The 18,938-nt window shown below is 46.9% G+C and overlaps 20 non-coding genes across 20 annotated transcripts; all 20 read left to right on the top strand.

Moving 5' to 3' along the window:
- The first annotated feature begins 160 nt into the window (after positions 1 to 160).
- Trnak-cuu (transfer RNA lysine (anticodon CUU)) lies at positions 161 to 233 on the top strand. The gene has a single exon. It is a non-coding gene; the product is annotated as a tRNA-Lys (tRNA).
- Positions 234 to 1,128: 895 nt separating this feature from the next.
- Trnar-ucg (transfer RNA arginine (anticodon UCG)) lies at positions 1,129 to 1,201 on the top strand. Its single transcript has one exon. It is a non-coding gene; the product is annotated as a tRNA-Arg (tRNA).
- Positions 1,202 to 1,653: 452 nt separating this feature from the next.
- Positions 1,654 to 1,726, top strand: Trnak-cuu (transfer RNA lysine (anticodon CUU)). Its single transcript has one exon. It is a non-coding gene; the product is annotated as a tRNA-Lys (tRNA).
- A 1,841-nt stretch (positions 1,727 to 3,567) lies between these two features.
- Positions 3,568 to 3,639, top strand: Trnat-ggu (transfer RNA threonine (anticodon GGU)). The gene has a single exon. It is a non-coding gene; the product is annotated as a tRNA-Thr (tRNA).
- A 494-nt stretch (positions 3,640 to 4,133) lies between these two features.
- Trnar-ucg (transfer RNA arginine (anticodon UCG)) lies at positions 4,134 to 4,206 on the top strand. Its single transcript has one exon. It is a non-coding gene; the product is annotated as a tRNA-Arg (tRNA).
- A 451-nt stretch (positions 4,207 to 4,657) lies between these two features.
- Trnak-cuu (transfer RNA lysine (anticodon CUU)) lies at positions 4,658 to 4,730 on the top strand. Its single transcript has one exon. It is a non-coding gene; the product is annotated as a tRNA-Lys (tRNA).
- Positions 4,731 to 5,635: 905 nt separating this feature from the next.
- Positions 5,636 to 5,708, top strand: Trnar-ucg (transfer RNA arginine (anticodon UCG)). Its single transcript has one exon. It is a non-coding gene; the product is annotated as a tRNA-Arg (tRNA).
- A 452-nt stretch (positions 5,709 to 6,160) lies between these two features.
- On the top strand, positions 6,161 to 6,233 carry Trnak-cuu (transfer RNA lysine (anticodon CUU)). Its single transcript has one exon. It is a non-coding gene; the product is annotated as a tRNA-Lys (tRNA).
- A 338-nt stretch (positions 6,234 to 6,571) lies between these two features.
- Positions 6,572 to 6,643, top strand: Trnat-ggu (transfer RNA threonine (anticodon GGU)). The gene has a single exon. It is a non-coding gene; the product is annotated as a tRNA-Thr (tRNA).
- Positions 6,644 to 9,682: 3,039 nt separating this feature from the next.
- On the top strand, positions 9,683 to 9,755 carry Trnar-ucu (transfer RNA arginine (anticodon UCU)). The gene has a single exon. It is a non-coding gene; the product is annotated as a tRNA-Arg (tRNA).
- An 863-nt stretch (positions 9,756 to 10,618) lies between these two features.
- Positions 10,619 to 10,690, top strand: Trnat-ggu (transfer RNA threonine (anticodon GGU)). The gene has a single exon. It is a non-coding gene; the product is annotated as a tRNA-Thr (tRNA).
- Positions 10,691 to 11,710: 1,020 nt separating this feature from the next.
- Positions 11,711 to 11,783, top strand: Trnak-cuu (transfer RNA lysine (anticodon CUU)). The gene has a single exon. It is a non-coding gene; the product is annotated as a tRNA-Lys (tRNA).
- Positions 11,784 to 12,700: 917 nt separating this feature from the next.
- Trnar-ucg (transfer RNA arginine (anticodon UCG)) lies at positions 12,701 to 12,773 on the top strand. Its single transcript has one exon. It is a non-coding gene; the product is annotated as a tRNA-Arg (tRNA).
- Positions 12,774 to 13,225: 452 nt separating this feature from the next.
- Trnak-cuu (transfer RNA lysine (anticodon CUU)) lies at positions 13,226 to 13,298 on the top strand. Its single transcript has one exon. It is a non-coding gene; the product is annotated as a tRNA-Lys (tRNA).
- Positions 13,299 to 14,194: 896 nt separating this feature from the next.
- Positions 14,195 to 14,267, top strand: Trnal-uag (transfer RNA leucine (anticodon UAG)). Its single transcript has one exon. It is a non-coding gene; the product is annotated as a tRNA-Leu (tRNA).
- A 452-nt stretch (positions 14,268 to 14,719) lies between these two features.
- Positions 14,720 to 14,792, top strand: Trnak-cuu (transfer RNA lysine (anticodon CUU)). The gene has a single exon. It is a non-coding gene; the product is annotated as a tRNA-Lys (tRNA).
- Positions 14,793 to 15,687: 895 nt separating this feature from the next.
- Positions 15,688 to 15,760, top strand: Trnar-ucg (transfer RNA arginine (anticodon UCG)). The gene has a single exon. It is a non-coding gene; the product is annotated as a tRNA-Arg (tRNA).
- Positions 15,761 to 16,211: 451 nt separating this feature from the next.
- Trnak-cuu (transfer RNA lysine (anticodon CUU)) lies at positions 16,212 to 16,284 on the top strand. The gene has a single exon. It is a non-coding gene; the product is annotated as a tRNA-Lys (tRNA).
- Positions 16,285 to 16,622: 338 nt separating this feature from the next.
- Trnat-ggu (transfer RNA threonine (anticodon GGU)) lies at positions 16,623 to 16,694 on the top strand. Its single transcript has one exon. It is a non-coding gene; the product is annotated as a tRNA-Thr (tRNA).
- A 1,414-nt stretch (positions 16,695 to 18,108) lies between these two features.
- Trnat-ggu (transfer RNA threonine (anticodon GGU)) lies at positions 18,109 to 18,180 on the top strand. Its single transcript has one exon. It is a non-coding gene; the product is annotated as a tRNA-Thr (tRNA).
- The last annotated feature ends 758 nt before the right edge of the window (positions 18,181 to 18,938 follow it).

The raw sequence follows: 18,938 nt of genomic DNA on the forward strand, positions 1-18,938 counted from the left end.
AATTCCTTTACCTCTCAGAAATGATTATGAAATAAAAGTGAAGTACGTGACGAGTGTGACGTTAGGAAAACATTAGGCAGCATGGAGAGATTCTGTATGGGACCACCCAACCCAAACGAGTACAGTGTGATCTGCTACCCAGCAGGTATCCAACGAGGCAGCACGGCAAGCTCAGTCGGTAGAGCATGAGACTCTTATTCACAGGGTCGTGGGTTCGAGCCCTACGCTGGGCGGAACGGAATTTTTTTCCGCTGCAGATGTAAATTACCGATTTTCTGATTATCGTGATGTAATGGAAATAGCAACTTTAAAATTTGCCTACGTCTCCATCAGTCGCAGGAAAACTGTATTTGAAGGTTTAGATGATTTTGTAGACATGTGTGAAAGTCATGTTCTGAAGTGCAGGTGGTTTTGTTTGGAGAGAACATCGGCTACGTGTCAGATGTGTAGCCAAGCAGTAATGGGTCGCCATAGCTGCAAATATTAGTCGAAAATATGAAGTGTTGTCAGCTGAAGTCTGATGATTCAGACGACCGTACGGACGAAGTACGCAAAAGTGCCGCTAGGCGGCGCCTGTTTAGCTCAGTGGTAGAGCATTGGTCTAATAAACCAGGGTTCGTGAGTTCCATCCTCACAGGAGGAAGACGAATCTTGGAAATCAGTTGCCCATCGTGGCCGTATAGCAAACAGTATCTGTGATGAGGAACAATTAGCGACAGGCGTATTATTAAGAATTACTCTCAGATGTGATTAAGGCGAATGGCGCAGATAAAGCATTTCCCAAAGCAGTACGGCATAAGGTGGGACGAGGCAGTCTGAATTACATTTTATAGATGTATTTCTCACAAATCTCAGAGCCTCTCGCGGTCGTCGTCGTCGTCGCTTCTGCAGAAGTAGCAAATGGCCATCGTAGCAAATGCGGCGAGGGACACCCTGCCATCGATTCCGAATGCGCAAAGTGTGTGGTCTTGTTTTCCTGTCTATGTTTGGTCGGTCTCGTAAGAGGTTGAATGTAACGAATGGGTGGGAAAGAGTAAGGGGCAGCGGCTGTGTGGAACGAAAACACAATTCCTCAGGGGCGTGAACGTTTCGAGATGAGTCGTATATAAGTTGTACTTGGTCGTCAGTGACCGTGTGGCCTAATGGATAAGGCGTCGGACTTCGGATCCGAAGATTGCAGGTTCGAATCCTGTCACGGTCGTGTTTTTCCAGTTCTGAAAAAGAAACATACCGTTTTAATGTAGCAATTGAGCAGTACGAAACCGTCTGAATGTTGCTGTTGACCATTCTGTGCTTGGAGATGGTCTTCAGCCTGAAACACACACAACAAGACCGGTGTTAACTAGCGAAATGGTCGGCAGAGTGCCCTCACCGCGAGTTTTGACTGGCACTTGCACATCTAAAACCATGTCGGAAAGTACCTCGTTCGGCTTTTGAGTCACATCAAGTATGTGTGTTAATTTTGACGCCGCTAGCTCTGCAGATTTTCATGCAATTCCTTTACCTCTCAGAAATGATTATAAAATAAAAGTGAAGTACGTGACAAGTGTGACGTTAGGAAAACATTAGGCAGCATGGAGAGATTCTGTATGGGACCACCCAACCCAAACGAGTACAGTGTGATCTGCTACCCAGCAGGTATCCAACGAGGCAGCACGGCAAGCTCAGTCGGTAGAGCATGAGACTCTTATTCACAGGGTCGTGGGTTCGAGCCCTACGCTGGGCGGAACGGAATTTTTTTCCACTGCAGATGTAAATTACCGATTTTCTGATTAACGTGATGTAATGGAAATAGCAACTTTAAAATTTGCCTACGTCTCCATCAGTCGCAGGAAAACTGTATTTGAAGGTTTAGATGATTTTGTAGACATGTGTGAAAGTCATGTTCTGAAGTGCAGGTGGTTTTGTTTGGAGAGAACATCGGCTACGTGTCAGATGTGTAGCCAAGCAGTAATGGGTCGCCATAGCTGCAAATATTAGTCGAAAATATGAAGTGTTGTCAGCTGAAGTCTGATGATTCAGACGACCGTACGGACGAAGTACGCAAAAGTGCCGCTAGGCGGCGCCTGTTTAGCTCAGTGGTAGAGCATTGGTCTAGTAAACCAGGGTTCGTGAGTTCCATCCTCACAGGAGGAAGACGAATCTTGGAAATCAGTTGCGCATCGTGGCCGTATAGCAAACAGTATCTGTGATGAGGAACAATTAGCGACAGGCGTATTATTAAGAATTACTCTCAGATGTGATTAAGGCGAACGGCGCAGATAAAGCATTTGCCAAAGCAGTACGGCATAAGGTGGGATGAGGCAGTCTGAATTACATTTTATAGATGTATTTCTCACAAATCTCAGAGCCTCTCGCGGTCGTCGTTGGCGTCGCCGCTGCCGCTTCTGCAGAAGTAGCAAATGGCCATCGTAGCAAGTGCGGCGAGGGACACCCTGCCATCGATTCCGAATGCGCAGAGTGTGTGGTCTTGTTTTCCTTTCTATGTTTGGTCGCTCTCGTAAGAGGTTGAATGTAACGAATGGGTGGGAAAGAGTAAGGGGCAGCGGCTGTGTGGAACGAAAACACAATTCCTCAGGGGCGTGAGCTTTTTCGAGATAAGTCGTATATAAGTTGTACTTGATTGTCAGTGACCGTCTGGCCTAATGGATAAGGCGTCGGACTTCGGATCCGAAGATTGCAGTTTCGAATCCTGTCACGGTCGTGTTTTTCCAGTTCAGAAAAAGAAACATACCGTTTTAATGTAGCAATTGAGCAGTACGAAACCGTCTGAATGTTGCTGTTGACCATTCTGTGCTTGGAGATGGTCTTGAGCCTGAAACACACACAACAAGACCGGTGTTAACTAGCGAAATGGTCGGCAGAGTGCCCTCACCGCGAGTTTTGACTGGCACTTGCACATCTAAAACAACGTCGGGAAGTAACTCGTTCGGCTTTTCAGTCACATCAAGTATGTGTGTTAATTTTAACGCCGCTAGCTCTGCAGATTGTCATGCAATTCCTTTACCTCTCAGAAAAGATTATGAAATAAAAGTGAAGTTCGTGACGAGTGTGACGTTAGGAAAACATTAGGCAGCATGGAGAGATTCTGTATGGGACCACCCAACCCAAACGAGTACAGTGTGATCTGCTACCCAGCAGGTATCCAACGAGGCAGCACGGCTAGCTCAGTCGGTGGAGCATGAGACTCTTATTCACAGGGTCGTGGGTTCGAGCCCTGCGCTGGGCGGAACTGAATATTTTTCTGCTGCAGATGTAATATACCGATTTTCTGATTAACGTGATGTAATGGAAATAGCAACTTTAAAATTTGCCTACGTCTCCATCAGTCGCAAGAAAACTGTATTTGAAGGTGAAGGTGATTTTGTAGACATGTGTGAAAGTCATGTTCTGAAGTGCAGGTGGTTTTGTTTGGAGAGAACATCGGCTACGTGTCAGATGTGTAGCCAAGCAGTAATGGGTCGCCATAGCTGCATATATTAGTCGAAAATATGAAGTGTTGTCAGCTGAAGTCTGATGTTTCAGACGACCGTACGGACGAAGTACGCAAAAGTGCCGCTAGGCGGCGCCTGTTTAGCTCAGTGGTAGAGCATTGGTCTGGTAAACCAGGGGTCGTGAGTTCCATCCTCACAGGAGGAAGACGAATCTTGGAAATCAGTTGCGCATCGTGGCCGTATAGCAAACAGTATCTGTGATGAGGAACAATTAGCGACAGGCGTATTATTAAGAATTACTCTCAGCTGTGATTAAGGCGAATGGCGCAGATAAAGCATTTGCCAAAGCAGTACGGCATAAGGTGGGACGATGCAGTCTGAATTACATTTTATAGATGTATTTCTCACAAATCTGAGAGCCTCTCGCGGTCGTCGTTGGCGTCGCCGCCGCCGCTTCTGCAGAAGTAGCAAATGGCCATCGTAGCAAATGCGGCGACGGACACCCTGCCATCGATTCCGAATGCGCAAAGTGTGTGGTCTTGTTTTCCTGTCTATGTTTGGTCGCTCTCGTAAGAGGTTGAATGTAACGAATGGGTGGGAAAGAGTAAGGGGCAGCGGCTGTGTGTTACGAAAACACAATTCCTCAGGGGCGTGAGCGTTTCGAGATGAGTCGTATTTAATTTGTACTTGGTCGTCAGTGACCGTGTGGGCTAATGGATAAGGCGTCGGACTTCGGATCCGAAGATTGCAGGTTCGAATCCTGTCATGGTCGTGTTTTACAGTTCTGAAAAACAAACATACCGTTTTAATGTAGCACTTGAGCAGTACGAAACCGTCAGAATTTTGCTGTTGACCATTCTGTGCTTGTAGATGGTCTTGAGCCTGAAACACACACAACAAGACCGGTGTTAACTAGCGAAATGGTCGGCAGAGTGCCCTCACCGCGAGTTTTGACTGGCACTTGCACATCTAAAACAACGTCGGAAAGTAACTCGTACGGCTTTTGAGTCACATCAAGTATGTGTGTTAATTTTGACGCCGCTAGCTCTGCAGATTGTCATGCAATTCCTTTACCTCTCAGAAATGATTATGAAATAAAAGCGAAGTTCGTGACGAGTGTGACGTTAGGAAAACATTAGGCAGCATGGAGAGATTCTGTATGGGACCACCCAACCCAAACGAGTACAGTGTGATCTGCTACCCAGCAGGAATCCAACGAGGCAGCACGGCTAGCTCAGTCGGTAGAGCATGAGACTCTTATTCACAGGGTCGTGGGTTCGAGCCCTACGCTGGGCGGAACTGAATATTTTTCTGCTGCAGATGTAATATACCGATTTTCTGATTAACGTGATGTAATGGAAATAGCAACTTTAAAATTTGCCTACGTCTCCATCAGTCGCAAGAAAACTGTATTTGAAGGTGAAGGTGATTTTGAGGAACATGTGTGAAAGTCATGTTCTGAAGTGCAGGTGGTTTTGTTTGGAGAGAACATCGGCTACGTGTCAGATGTGTAGCCAAGCAGTAATGGGTCGCCATAGCTGCAAATATTAGTCGAAAATATGAAGTGTTGTCAGCTGAAGTCTGATGATTCAGACGACCGTACGGACGAAGTACGCAAAAGTGCCGCTAGGCGGCGCCTGTTTAGCTCAGTGGTAGAGCATTGGTCTGGTAAACCAGGGGTCATGAGTTCCATCCTCACAGGAGGAAGACGAATCTTGGAAATCGGTTGTGCATCGTGGCCGTATAGCAAACAGTATCTGTGGTGAGGAACAATTAGCGACAGGCGTATTATTAAGAATTACTCTCAGAAGTGATTAAGGCGAATGGCGCAGATAAAGCATTTGCCGAAGCAGTACGGCATAAGGTGGGACTAGGCAGTCTGAATTACATTTTATAGATGTATTTCTCACAAATCTGAGAGCCTCTCGCGGTCGTCGTTGGCGTCGCCGCCGCCGCTTCTGCAGAAGTAGCAAATGGCCATCGTAGCAAATGCGGCGAGGGACACCCTGCCATCGATTCCGAATGCGCAAAGTGTGTGGTCTTGTTTTCCTGTCTATGTTTGGTCGGTCTCGTAAGAGGTTGAATGTAACGAATGGGTGGGAAAGAGTAAGGGGCAGCGGCTGTGTGGAACGAAAACACAATTCCTCAGGGGCGTGAACGTTTCGAGATGAGTCGTATATAAGTTGTACTTGGTCGTCAGTGACCGTGTGGCCTAATGGATAAGGCGTCGGATTTCGGATCCGAAGATTGCAGGTTCGAATCCTGTCACGGTCGTGTTTTTCCAGTTCTGAAAAAGAAACATACCGTTTTAATGTAGCAATTGAGCAGTACGAAACCGTCTGAATGTTGCTGTTGACCATTCTGTGCATGGAGATGGTCTTGAGCCTGAAACACACACAACAAGACCGGAGTTAACTAGCGAAATGTTCGGCAGAGTGCACTCACCGCGAGTTTTGACTGGCACTTGCACATCTAAAACAACGTCGGGAAGTAACTCGTTCGGTTTTTGAGTCATATCAAGTATGTGTGTTAATTTTGACGCCGCTAGCTCTGCAGATTGTCATGCAATTCCTTTACCTCTCAGAAATGATTATGAAATAAAAGTGAAGTTCGTTACGAGTGTGACGTTAGGAAAACATTAGGCAGCATGGAGAGATTCTGTATGGGACCACCCAACCCAAACGAGTACAGTGTTATCTGCTACCCAGCAGGTACCGAACGAGGCAGCACGGCTAGCTCAGTCGGTAGAGCATGAGACTCTTATTCACAGGGTCGTGGGTTCGAGCCCTACGCTGGGCGGAACTGAATTTTTTTCTGCTGCAGATGTAATATACCGATTTTCTGATTAACGTGATGTAATGGAAATAGCAACTTTAAAATTTGCCTACGTCTCCATCAGTCGCAAGAAAACTGTATTTGAAGGTGAAGGTGATTTTGTAGACATGTGTGAAAGTCATGTTCTGAAGTGCAGGTGGTTTTGTTTGGAGAGAACATCGGCTACGTGTCAGATGTGTAGCCAAGCAGTAATGGGTCGCCATAGCTGCAAATATTAGTCGAAAATATGAAGTGTTGTCAGCTGAAGTCTGATGATTCAGACGACCGTACGGACGAAGTACGCAAAAGTGCCGCTAGGCGGCGCCTGTTTAGCTCAGTGGTAGAGCATTGGTCTGGTAAACCAGGGGTCGTGAGTTCCATCCTCACAGGAGGAAGACGAATCTTGGAAATCAGTTGCGCATCGTGGCCGTATAGCAAACAGTATCTGTGATGAGGAACAATTAGCGACAGGCGTATTATTAAGAATTACTCTCAGATGTGATTAAGGCGAATGGCGCAGATAAAGCATTTTTTTTTTTTTTTTTTTTTTTAAAAAAAGAACCTTTATTCATCATCAATAATAATAATTATACAATATTAACCCACTTCCTTAATAGCATTAGTGGGTCGTAATATTAATACATTTATTATTGTTTCATGCAGCATGCTACAAAATATGATGTGCTACAGGTTACTACAACAATGGGCACTATAATAACTATCCCTACTACTTAAGAAACTATTACTGTCACTAATTGCTAATTTCTACACCTGCAGCGTCACATATGTGGCAGTAGAATATATAAACCTACTTTGCAAGCCTTGCTCTTCGAGCTAACCCCAAAGAGCTTGCCCCCGGCACTGGGCTGGCCAAGATGTTAACTCGCTGCAGTTCCATAACCTAACATAATATCCTATTCTAAGTCCTACGAAACTAACTTATCCTAAGTCAAATCCGGTGCATCTCTAAGTCGGTGAGATTAACCCCTCCTCCCCCTAATCCTGCGCGCGGCGGATCCCAACTGTGATGTGAAGTCGGCCAGTCCGCGCGCTGGCGGTATGGGAAAAGGGATCTAGACAATATCGGTGTTCATTTTCGCATTCTTAGTTTATCTCCCTCAGATATTCATTTAACACTTTCCGTGATACCTCGTTGGCCAGAGTATTAATCATCTGAAAAGTGTCTTCACGTCTGAGGAGTTGATACGTGTCATGGTTCGGTAGTCCGTCTCGAAGTGTAGTCGCTACATCATTGAAGAGAGGGCACTCGTAAATCACATGATCCGGAGTGCCTTCCGGCGCGCCACAGTCACACGCGGGCGTAGCCCTCTTCCCAAACCGACATAAGTATGTCGGGTAGGGTCCATGACCAGTGAGAAAATGGATCAGTCCCCGTGTTGGCTGAAAGTACTTCATTTCTAAGCGCTCCCTCACGTTCGGCAAGAACTGAAAGGTTCTGCGACCGGTTTCTTCTGTCTCCCAGGACCCCTGCCAAAGTTCTTCCCCCCTTCTTCTAATCCCCCTTTTGTCCTCTACCCTCACACCCATGATTTCTTCTATTTTCCCCTGGTTCCCTTTTTTTGCCCAATACCAGGCTGCTTGCTCCCTATTCTTGATGTCAAGTGGGCAGAGCCCCATTATGACTAATAGGGCCCCTCCTGGAGATGTTATATAAGCGCCCACAGATCTTAGAACCATGCTTCTCTGAACCCTTCTCACTGCCATGGCGGGCACAACCCTCGTGAGTCTGTGCGCCCAGACCCCGGAGCCGTAACCCACTACTGAAGTTAGGATACTATTGTGATAAAGTTTAATGAGATGTGGAGGTAGGTGAAATCTTTTGTGTCCTATGGAAATGAGGTTGTTTAATATTTGCAGAGCTTTTTGGGTTACAGTTTCAATGTGTTTTCCGAAGTTCCATTTCTCATCAATGATGACTCCTAGGTAACGTGTGTCTCGTCTTCGCAGTACCGGTGTGCCGTCAATTCTGACCGTAGGGTTCCTGATTAGTTGTCCTTTAAGTAGTAAGTATGTCGATTTGCTTGGTGATATGGTCATTTTCGTGGTGTGGCACCACTGTAGGAGTCTGTCTAACGCTCTCTCTATTTTAGGTTCTATGTCCTCTCGGCTACGGCCACCGACCATCAGGAGGAGGTCATCAGCGTAGGCTATCACCTCTAGCACATCCTCACTTCGTTGCAGGCTGTCTAGTAATGGCTCCATGTGGATGTCCCAAAAGAGCGGCCCTAGGACCGATCCTTGGGGACATCCTTTCGTGACAGCTTTCCCTACCCTTTCGCTAGGGGATGATAGCCAGACCTCCCGATCCTCACAGTAGCTCCTCAGGCAGCCATATAGCGGCCCTGGACACTCCTTCTCCCGCAAGCAGGAGAAGAGCGAGGGCCACCACAGGTTGTCGAAGGCGCCACTGATGTCCACCATGATGCCCACCACGTATTTGTGCGGGGTCGAGCCACAGACCTCGGCCGCCAGGGCGATTGCATCAGATGCCGACCGCCCCGGCCTGAAACCGAATTGCCTGCTGCTCATCCCGCACAATACTCTATGTGCTGCCAATCTGTCAGCCAACAGGTTTTCCAAGATTTTTCCAAACAAATCTAACAGGCAGATCGGCCTGTACGACTTTACTTCTGCAGGATCCTTGTCCGGTCCCTTCTTAATGATGACGACGTTCCCAGTTTTCCACCTTCTTGGGAACTGTTGTTGCCTCAGGCACTCATTATAGAGGTGGGTAAGCGGGGCAACCAGCTGGGGTGCCAGGAATTGCAGCACCTCCGCCACAATGCCGTCTGGCCCAGGAGCTTTGCCTCTTTTAAGTTGCTTTATGTGGGTCGCCACCTCCTCTTCTGAGAAGGGGTAGACCGCCGTGTCATTATTATATATTTCACGGTCTTGTTCTCGCAATTGCCGTTGTCCCTCTGTCTCCCCATCCGCATTGTCATCAGGCAGCAGGGACCGGAGGAGGACCCCAGCAGTCTCCTGCCAGGACTCCGTCATCCTGTCCCCGTGCCTGACTGTAGATAGCTCAGATATAGCATTTGCCAAAGCAGTACGGCATAAGGTGAAACGAGGCAGTCTGAATTACATTTTATAGATGCATTTCTCACAAATCTCAGGGCCTCTCGCTGTCGTCGTCGTCGTCGTCGTCGTCGTCGTCGCCGCCGCCGCTTCTGCAGAAGTAGCAAATGGCCATCGTAGCAAATGCGGCGAGGGACACCCTGCCATCGATTCCGAATGCGCAAAGTGTGTGGTCTTGTTTTCCTGTCTATGTTTGGTCGGTCTCGTAAGAGGTTGAATGTAACGAATGGGTGGGAAAGAGTAAGGGGCAGCGGCTGTGTGGAACGAAAACACAATTCCTCAGGGGCGTGAGCGTTTCGAGATAAGTCGTATATAAGGTGTACTTGATTGTCAGTGACCGTGTGGCCTAATGGATAAGGCGTCGGACTTCTGATCCGAAGATTGCAGGTTCGAATCCTGTCACGGTCGTGTTTTTCCAGTTCTGAAAAAGAAACATACCGTTTTAATGTAGCAATTGAGCAGTACGAAACCGTCTGAATGTTGCTGTTGACCATTCTGTGCATGGAGATGGTCTTGAGCCTGAAACACACACAACAAGACCTGAGTTAACTAGCGAAATGTTCGGCAGAGTGCACTCACCGCGAGTTTTGACTGGCACTTGCACATCTAAAACAACGTCGGGAAGTAACTCGTTCGGCTTTTGAGTCACATCAAGTATGTGTGTTAATTTTGACGCCGCTAGCTCTGCAGATTGTCATGCAATTCCTTTACCTCTCAGAAATGATTATGAAATAAAAGTGAAGTTCGTTACGAGTGTGACGTTAGGAAAACATTAGGCAGCATGGAGAGATTCTGTATGGGACCACCCAACCTAAACGAGTACAGTGTGATCTGCTACCCAGCAGGTACCCAACGAGGCAGCACGGCTAACTCAGTCGGTAGAGCATGAGACTCTTATTCACAGGGTCGTGGGTTCGAGCTCTACGCTGGGCGGAACTGAATTTTTTTCTGCTGCAGATGTAATATACCGATTTTCTGATTAACGTGATGTAATGGAAATAGCAACTTTAAAATTTGCCTACGTCTCCATCAGTCGCAAGAAAACTGTATTTGAAGGTGAAGGTGATTTTGTAGACATGTGTGAAAGTCATGTTCTGAAGTGCACGTGGTTTTGTTTGGAGAGAACATCGGCTACGTGTCAGATGTGTAGCCAAGCAGTAATGGGTCGCCATAGCTGCAAATATTAGTCGAAAATATGAAGTGTTGTCAGCTGAAGTCTGATGATTCAGACGACCGTACGGACGAAGTACGCAAAAGTGCCGCTAGGCGGCGCCTGTTTAGCTCAGTGGTAGAGCATTGGTCTGGTAAACCAGGGGTCGTGAGTTCCATCCTCACAGGAGGAAGACGAATCTTGGAAATCAGTTGCTCATCGTGGCCGTATTGCAAACAGTATCTGTGATGAACAACAATTAGCGACAAGCGTATTATTAAGAATTACTCTCAGATGTGATTAAGGCGAATGGCGCAGATAAAGCATTTGCCAAAGCAGTACGGCATAAGGTGGGACGAGGCAGTCTGAATTACATTTTATAGATGTATTTCTCACAAATCTCAGAGCTTCTCGCGGTCGTCGTTGGCGTCGCCGCCGCCGCTTCTGCAGAAGTAGCAAATGGCCATCGTAGCAAATGCGGCGAGGGACACCCTGCCATCGATTCCGAATGCGCAAAGTGTGTGGTCTTGTTTTCCTGTCTATGTTTGGTCGGTCTCGTAGGAGGTTGAATGTAACGAATGGGTGGGAAAGAGTAAGGGGCAGCGGCTGTGTGGAACGAAAACACAATTCCTCAGGGGCGTGAACGTTTCGAGATGAGTCGTATATAAGTTGTACTTGGTCGTCAGTGATCGTGTGGGCTAATGGATAAGGCGTCGGACTTCGGATCCGAAGATTGCCGGTTCGAATCCTGTCATGGTAGTGTTTTTCCGGTTCTGAAAAAACAAACATACCGTTTTAATGTAGCAATTGAGCAGTACGAAACCGTCTGAATGTTGCTGTTGACCATTCTGTGCTTGGAGATGGTCTTGAGCCTAAAACACACACAACAAAACCAGTGTTAACTAGCGAAATGGTCGGCAGAGTGCCCTCACCGCGAGTTTTGACTGGCACTTGCACATCTAAAACAACGTCGGAAAGTAACTCGTACGGCTTTTGAGTCACATCAAGTATGTGTGTTAATTTTGACCCCGCTAGCTCTGCAGATTGTCATGCAATTCCTTTACCTCTCAGAAATGATTATGAAATAAAAGTGAAGTACGTGACGAGTGTGACGTTAGGAAAACATTAGGCAGCATGGAGAGATCCTGTATGGGACCAGCCAACCCAAACGAGTACAGTGTGATCTGCTACCCAGCAGGTATTCAACGAGGCAGCACGGCTAGCTCAGTCGGTAGAGCATGAGACTCTTATTCACAGGGTCGTGGATTCGAGCCCTACGCTGGGCGGAACGGAATATTTTTCCACTGCAGATGTAAATTACCGATTTTCTGATTAACGTGATGTAATGGAAATAGCAACTTTAAAATTTGCCTACGTCACCATCAGTCGCAAGAAAACTGTATTTGAAGGTGAAGGTGATTTTGTAGACATGTGTGAAAGTCATGTTCTGAAGTGCACGTGGTTTTGTTTGGAGAGAACATCGGCTACGTGTCAGATGTGTAGCCAAGCAGTAATGGGTCGCCATAGCTGCAAATATTAGTCGAAAATATGATGTGTTGTCAGCTGAAGTCTGATGATTCAGACGACCGTACGGACGAAGTACGCAAAAGTGCCGCAAGGCTGCGCCTGATTAGCTCAGTGGTAGAGCATTGGTCTGGTAAACCAGGGGTCGTGAGTTCCATCCTCACAGGAGGAAGACGAATCTTGGAAATCAGTTGCGCATCGTGGCCGTATAGCAAACAGTATCTGTGACGAGGAACAATTAGCGACAGGCGTATTATTAAGAATTACTTATATGTGATTAAGGCGAATGGCGCAGATAAAGCATTTGCCAAAGCAGTACGGCATAAGGTGGGACTAGGCAGTCTGAATTACATTTTATAGATGTATTTCTCACAAATCTCAGAGCCTTCCGCGGTCGTCGTCGTCGTCGTCGTCGTCGTCGTCGCCGCCGCCGCTTCTGCAGAAGTAGCAAATGCCCATCGTAGCAAATGCGGCGAGGGACACCCTGCCATCGATTCCGAATGCGCAAAGTGTGTGGTCTTGTTTTCCTGTCTATGTTTGGTCGGTCTCGTAAGAGGTTGGATGTAACGAATGGGTGGGAAAGAGTAAGGGGCAGCGGCTGTGTGGAACGAAAACACAATTCCTCAGGGGCGTGAGCGTTTCGAGATAAGTCGTATATATGATGTACTTGATTGTCAGTGACCGTGTGGCCTAATGGATAAGGCGTTGAACTTCGAATCCGAAGATTGCAGGTTCGAATCCTGTCACGGTCGTGTTTTTCCAGTTCTGAAAAAGAAACATACCGTTTTAATGTAGCAATTGAGCAGTACGAAACCGTCTGAATGTTGCTGTTGACCATTCTGTGCATGGATATGGTCTTGGGCCTGAAACACACACAACAAGACCGGTGTTAACTAGCGAAATGGTCGGCAGAGTGCCCTCACCGCGAGTTTTGACTGGCACTTGCACATCTAAAACAACGTCGGGAAGTAACTCGTTCGGCTTTTGAGTCACATCAAGTATGTGTGTTAATTTTGACCCCGCTAGCTCTGCAGATTGTCATGCAATTCCTTTACCTCTCAGAAATGATTATGAAATAAAAGTGAAGTTCGTGACGAGTGTGACGTTAGCAAAACATTAGGCAGCATGGAGAGATTCTGTATGGGACCACCCAACCCAAACGAGTACAGTGTGATCTGCTACCCAGCAGGTATCCAACGAGGTAGCACGGCTAGCTCAGCCGGTAGAGCATGAGACTCTTATTCACAGGGTCGTGGGTTCGAGCCCTACGCTGGGCGGAACGGAATTTTTTTCCGCTGCAGATGTAAATTACCGATTTTCTGATTAACGTGATGTAATAGCAACTTTAAAATTTGCCTACGTCTCCATCAGTCGCAAGAAAACTGTATTTGAAGGTGAAGGTGATTTTGTAGACATGTGTGAAAGTCATGTTCTGAAGTGCAGGTGGTTTTGTTTGGAGAGAACATCGGCTACGTTTCAGATGTGTAGCCAAGCAGTAATGGGTCGCCATAGCTGCAAATATTAGTCGAAAATATGAAGTGTGGTCAGCTGAAGTCTGATGATTCAGACGACCGTACGGACGAAGTACGCAAAAGTGCCGCTAGGCGGCGCCTGTTTAGCTCAGTGGTAGAGCATTGGTCTAGTAAACCAGGTTTGGTGAGTTCCATCCTCACAGGAGGAAGACGAATCTTGGAAATCAGTTGCGCATCGTGGCTGTATAGCAAACAGTATCTGTGATGAGGAACAATTAGCGACAGGCGTATTATTAAGAATTACTCTCAGATGTGATTAAGGCGAATGGCGCAGATAAAGCATTTGCCAAAGCAGTACGGCATAAGGTGGGACGAGGCAGTCTGAATTACATTTTATAGATGTATTTCTCACAAATCTCAGGGCCTCTCGCTGTCGTCGTCGTCGCCGCCGCCGCTTCTGCAGAAGTAGCAAATGGCCATCGTAGAAAATGCGGCGAGGGACACCCTGCCATCGATTACGAATGCGCAAAGTGTGTGGTCTTGTTTTCCTGTCGTATGTTTGGTCGGTCTCGTAAGAGGTTAAATGTAACGAATGGGTGGGAAAGAGTAAGGGGCAGCGGCTGTGTGGAACGAAAACACAATTACTCAGGGGCATGAGCGTTTCGAGATAAGTCGTATATAAGATGTTCTTGATTGTCAGTGACCGTGTGGCCTAATGGATAAGGCGTCGGACTTAGGATCCGAAGATTGCAGGTTCGGATCCTGTCACGGTCGTGTTTTTCCAGTTCTGAAAAAGAAACATACCGTTTTAATGTAGCAATTGAGCAGTACGAAACCGTCTGAATGTTGCTGTTGACCATTCTGTGCATGGATATGGTCTTGGGCCTGAAACACACACAACAAGACCGGTGTTAACTAGCGAAATGGTCGGCAGAGTGCCCTCACCGCGAGTTTTGACTGGCACTTGCACATCTAAAACAACGTCGGGAAGTAACTCGTTCGGCTTTTGAGTCACATCAAGTATGTGTGTTAATTTTGACCCCGCTAGCTCTGCAGATTGTCATGCAATTCCTTTACCTCTCAGAAATGATTATGAAATAAAAGTGAAGTTCGTGACGAGTGTGACGTTAGCAAAACATTAGGCAGCATGGAGAGATTCTGTATGGGACCACCCAACCCAAACGAGTACAGTGTGATCTGCTACCCAGCAGGTATCCAACGAGGTAGCACGGCTAGCTCAGCCGGTAGAGCATGAGACTCTTATTCACAGGGTCGTGGGTTCGAGCCCTACACTGGGCGGAACGGAATTTTTTTCCGCTGCAGATGTAAATTACCGATTTTCTGATTAACGTGATGTAATGGAAATAGCAACTTTAAAATTTGCCTATGTCTCCATCAGTCGTAAGAAAACTGTATTTGAAGGTGAAGGTGATTTTGTAGACATGTGTGCAAGTCATGTTCTGAAGTGCAGGTGATTTTGTTTGGAGAGAACATCGGCTACGTTTCAGATGTGTAGCCAAGCAGTAATGGGTCGCCATAGCTGCAAATATTAGTCGAAAATATGAAGTGTTGTCAGCTGAAGTCTGATGATTCAGACGACCGTACGGACGAAGTACGCAAAAGTGCCGCTAGGCGGCGCCTGTTTAGCTCAGTGGTAGAGCATTGGTCTAGTAAACCAGGTTTGGTGAGTTCCATCCTCACAGGAGGAAGACGAATCTTGGAAATCAGTTGCGCATCGTGGCTGTATAGCAAACAGTATCTGTGATGAGGAACAATTAGCGACAGGCGTATTATTAAGAATTACTCTCAGATGTGATTAAGGCGAATGGCGCAGATAAAGCATTTGCCAAAGCAGTACGGCATAAGGTTAAACGAGGCAGTCTGAATTACATTTTATAGATGTATTTCTCACAAATCTCAGGGCCTCTCGATGTCGTCGCCGCCGCCGCTTCTGCAGAAGTAGCAAATGGCCATCGTAGAAAATGCGGCGAGGGACACCCTGCCATCGATTACGAATGCGCAAAGTGTGTGGTCTTGTTTTCCTGTCTATGTTTGGTCGGTCTCGTAAGAGGTTGAATGTAACGAATGGGTGGGAAAGAGTAAGGGGCAGCGGCTGTGTGGAACGAAAACACAATTACTCAGGGGCATGAGCGTTTCGATATAAGTCGTATATAAGTTGTTCTTGAGTGTCAGTGACCGTGTGGCCTAATGGATAAAGCGTCGGACTTCGGATCCGAAGATTGCAGGTTCGAATCCTGTCAGGGTCGTGTTTTTCCAGTTCTGAAAAAGAAACATACCGTTTTAATGTAGCAATTGAGCAGTACGAAACCGTCTGAATGTTGCTGTTGACCATTCTGTGCATGGAGATGGTCTTGAGCCTGAAACACACACAACAAGACCGGTGTTAACTAGCGAAATGGTCGGCAGAGTGCCCTCACCGCGAGTTTTGACTGGCACTTGCACATCTAAAACAACGTCGGAGGTAACTCGTTCGGCTTTTGAGTCACATCAAGTATGTGTGTTAATTTTGACGCCGCTAGCTCTGCAGATTGTCATGCAATTCCTTTACCTCTCACTAATGATTATGAAATAAAAGTGAAGTTCGTGACGAGTGTGACGTTAGGAAAACATTAGGCAGCATGGAGAGATTCTGTATGGGACCACCCAACCCAAACGAGTACAGTGTGATCTGCTACCCAGCAGGTATCCAACGAGGCAGCACGGCTAGCTCAGTCGGTAGAGCATGAGACTCTTATTCACAGGGTCGTGGATTCGAGCCCTACGCTGGGCGGAACGGAATTTTTTTCCAATGCAGATGTAAATTACCGATTTTCTGATTAACGTGATGTAATGGAAATAGCAACTTTAAAATTTGCCTACGTCTCCATCAGTCGCAAGGAAACTGTATTTGAAGGTGAAGGTGATTTTGTAGACATGTGTGAAAGTCATGTTCTGAAGTGCAGGTGGTTTTGTTTGGAGAGAACATCGGCTACGTGTCAGATGTGTAGCCAAGCAGTAATGGGTCGCCATAGCTGCAAATATTAGTCGAAAATATGAAGTGTTGTCAGCTGAAGTCTGATGATTCAGACGACCGTACGGACGAAGTACGCAAAAGTGCCGCTAGGCGGCGCCTCTTTAGCTCAGTGGTAGAGCTTTGGTCTGGTAAACCAGGGGTCGTGAGTTCCATCCTCACAGGAGGAAGACGAATCTTGGAAAACAGTTGTGCATCGTGGCCGTATAGCAAACAGTATCTGTGATGAGGAACAGTAAGCGACAGGCGTATTATTAAGAATTACTTTCAGATGTGATTAAGGCGAATGGCGCAGATAAAGCATTTGCCAAAGCAGTACGGCATAAGGTGGGACGAGGCAGTCTGAATTACATTTTATAGATGTATTTCTCACAAATCTCAGAGCCTCTCGCGGTCGTCGTTGGCGTCGCCGCCGCCGCTTCTGCAGAAGTAGCAAATGCGGCGAGGGACACCCATCCATCGATTCCGAATGCGTAAAGTGTGTGGTCTTGTTTTCCTGTCTATGTTTGGTCGGTCTCGTAAGAGGTTGAATGTAACGAATGGGTGGGAAAGAGTAAGGGGCAGCGGCTGTGTGGTACGAAAACACAATGCCTCAGGGGCGTGAGCGTTTCGAGATGAGTCGTATATAAGTTGCACTTGGTCGTCAGTGACCGTGTGGGTAATGGATAAGGCGTCGGACTTCGGATCCGAAGATTGCGGGTTCGAATCCTGTCATGCTCGTGTTTTTCCTGTTCTGAAAAAACAAACATACCGTTTTAATGTAGCAATTTAGCAGTACGAAACCGTCTGAATGTTGCTGTTGACCATTCTGTGCTTGGAGATGGTCTTGAGCCTAAAGCACACACAACAAAACCGGTGTTAACTAGCGAAATGTTCGGCACAGTGCCCTCACCGCGAGTATTGTCTGGCACTTGCACATCTGAAACAACGTCAGAAAGTAACTCGTTCGGCTTTTGAGTCACATCAAGTATGTGTGTTAATTTTGACCCCGCTAGCTCTGCAGATTGTCATGCAATTCCTTTACCTCTCAGAAATGATTATGAAATAAAAGTGAAGTACGTGACGAGTGTGACGTTAGGAAAACATTAGGCAGCATGGAGAGATCCTGTATGGGACCACCCAACCCAAACGAGTACAGTGTGATCTGCTACCCAGCAGGTATTCAACGAGGCAGCACGGCTAGCTCAGTCGGAAGAGCATGAGACTCTTATTCACAGGGTCGTGGATTCGAGCCCTACGCTGGGCGGAACGGAATATTTTTCCACTGCAGATGTAAATTACCGATTTTCTGATTAACGTGATGTAATGGAAATAGCAACTTTAAAATTTGCCTACGTCTCCATCAGTCGCAAGAAAACTGTATTTGAAGGTGAAGGTGATTTTGTAGACATGTGTGAAAGTCATGTTCTGAAGTGCAGGTGGTTTTGTTTTGAGAGAACATCGGCTACGTGTCAGATGTGTAGCCAAGCAGTAATGGGTCGCCATAGCTGCAAATATTAGTCGAAAATATGAAGTGTTGTCAGCTGAAGTCTGATGATTCAGACGACCGTACGGACGAAGTACGCAAAAGTGCCGCTAGGCGGCGCCTGTTTAGCTCAGTGGTAGAGCATTGGTCTGGTAAACCAGGGGTCGTGAGTTCCATCCTCACAGGAGGAAGACGAATCTTGGAAATCAGTTGTGCATCGTGGCCGTATAGCAAACAGTATCTGTGATGAGGAACAATTAGCGACAGGCGTATTATTAAGAATTACTCAGATGTGATAGAGGCGAATGGAGCAGATAAAGCATTTGCTAAAGCAGTACAGCATAAGTTTGGACGAGGCAGTCAGAATTACATTTTATAGATGTATTTCTCACAAATCTCAGAGCCTGTCGTCGTCGTCGTCGTCGTCGCCGCCGCCGCTTCTGCAGAAGTAGCAAATGGCCATCGTAGCAAATGCGGCGAGGGACACCCTGCCATCGATTCCGAATGCGCAAAGTGTGTGGTCTTGTTTTCCTTTCTATGTTTGGTTGGTCTCGTAAGAGGTTGAAAGTAACGAATGGGTGGGAAAGAGTAAGGGGCAGCGGCTGTGTGGAACGAAAACACAATGCCTCAGGGGCGTGAGCGTTTCGAGATGATCGTATATATGTTGCACTTGGTCGTCAGTGACCGTGTGGGCTAATGGATAAGGCGTCGGACTTCGGATCCGAAGATTGCAGGTTCGAATTGTGTCATGGTCGTGTTTTTCCAGTTCTGAAAAAACAAACATACCGTTTTAATGTAGCAATTGAGCAGTACGAAACCGTCTGAATGTTGCTGTTGACCATTCTGTGCTTGGAGATGGTCTTGAGCCTAAAACACAGACAACAAGACCGGTGTTAACTAGCGAAATGGTCGGCAGAGTGCCCTCACCGCGAGTTTTGACTGGCACTTG

This window comes from Schistocerca gregaria, chromosome 11, assembly GCF_023897955.1.
Source record: "Schistocerca gregaria isolate iqSchGreg1 chromosome 11, iqSchGreg1.2, whole genome shotgun sequence".
Classification (NCBI taxonomy): domain Eukaryota; kingdom Metazoa; phylum Arthropoda; class Insecta; order Orthoptera; family Acrididae; genus Schistocerca; species Schistocerca gregaria.